Below are 2,071 nucleotides of genomic sequence, written 5' to 3' on the forward strand. Positions count from 1 at the left end.
ATCTCCAGGTCAAGATTATTGGATTTGAGGGTTTTATAGCTTCGAAACAACTTTTTCTAGTGAATTTTTTAGGTGCATCTGTATTTGATTATTTAGGGCCTCAACCTTATATAAATTTTTTCATTTATTATAAGATGTAAATTTAGCATAAAAAATTCTCTTAAGGTGGCCTTATAATTCATTTTGATCTCTAATTATGAATTTTTAAACTCAAATAATGGTTCAAATCAAGTAGATCTATAAAAACATGAAAATCATGAAAATGGACTGTTTAGATAATATGTTGCAAGATGGATTATTTTTTAGACTTAAAATCTTTATTTTTTTACATATTCATGCGTCTCGATGTCAAGATGATCAATTAGAAGACTTCCCAATATCTAAACAACCTTTTATACTGATTTTTTGATGTGCACCTTATAGAAACTTTTGGAAAATTGTTTGATGTGGGCTGGACCGCATGTCTACAATATGTGGTCCAAAGGTATAAAGCATCCATTTTAAAGATGAATACAAATAGGTGGTCTATCTAAAAACAAATGTAACTAGCGATCCTAATGTTTTCTTAATATAATTATTATTTCTAGTTTTCAAATTTTTTATTTTTTTTCATATTCATGATCTTCATGCTAAAGATTATACATTCTCTAAAAATTAGAATCAAATTATATTTAAATTTTATATTTATTGCTGAGCCTGTATTTCTATAATACGCTCACCGCATGGAAACCGTGCCCTAAACTTTTTCCAAAAGGATAAATAGTGTGTCCCCCATGCACGCAAGGGACCACCTGTACAGTTACTCCGTCGTGCATAAGAGATATTCGAGAAGATATTTTCGTATGTGAGGGGTTGGCAAGCACCAAAGAACTTGATATGGAGTGGATTTTGAGATCTTCAACGGTTAGATTTGACCGTCTGAAAATTGGTTAATATCTATTTAATTTTTATAATGTCATTTGTTCCAAATTCATAAAGAATGGGTTTGAATTTTTCTTTTGAGGTTTCTCCCTAGGTTGAAGATGTTATGTCCCCAAAATTTAAGGGCCTTAAAAAATACTCTTAAATTTAGATTGGGCTTTACCAAAAGGAAAAATTGTATATAAGGCTGCAACCTTAAAATTTAGAATTAAAGTGCACCTCAAAGATCCATTAGAAAATGTTGTTTTGATGTTGGACACCCCTGTAATTGATTATCTCAACATCAAGATTTATGAATATGAAAAACAAAAAGAAGATTTTGAGTCCTAAAACTACTGTATCTTGCGACACATTATTAGACCGTTCATTTTCAAGATTTTTAAGTGTTTATAGATCTACTTTATTTGAACTATTTTTGGAGTTTAAGACTTTATAATTAGATATGAAAATAGATTTTCAAGCCAGATTAAGAATTTTTACACTAAAATTATCTTTTATGATAAAATTTGTAGGTGCACCTTAATTTGATTGTTTAAGGTTGCAACCTTGTACAAACCATACCTTTACTAAAAAAGATCGAAGGGACGGAAACTCAAGCCAACAGTAATAGAATATTGCACGTATGAGTGTTTATGATAGAGTATTTTGGTCATTTGTTATTGCACGCATGAATGCATTGAGATTTCTAGGTATTTTTATCTCTTGGGTTCATCTATGCATATCTTCTCATTCTTTCTCTATGATGTGCAATAGATCTCCTAAGGGTTATTTTAGAGGGAAAAGAGGTCTTAGACATGAGGATCCCTTATTTTCTTTTTCTTTTTTGCTGGTGATGGATTTTTTTAGTAGGCTGTTGGATTATGCTACAAAGCATGGTATAATTCCTAGAGCTTTCCCCTCGAGCTGTGATTATGGAGTTTCACACTTGTGTTTATGCTGATGATGCTTTAATTTTCTGTGATGCTTCTGTTTCTACTATCAGTACTGTTAAATCTGTTCTCTCTACTTTTGAGGCAACTACAGGTCAGGAACTTAATATTGCAAAAAGCAGAGCCTTCTATTTTGGGGGTTCCGCAGGATAATAGATCATTGATTTTGAGAGAGCTTGATTTTGGTGAGGATCCCTCCCAGTGCGTTATCTGGGGTTGCC

Source organism: Amborella trichopoda, chromosome 10, assembly GCF_054954075.1.
Source record: "Amborella trichopoda isolate Santa Cruz 75 chromosome 10, AtrichopodaSantaCruz75HAP2 v2.0, whole genome shotgun sequence".
NCBI classification, from domain to species: domain Eukaryota; kingdom Viridiplantae; phylum Streptophyta; class Magnoliopsida; order Amborellales; family Amborellaceae; genus Amborella; species Amborella trichopoda.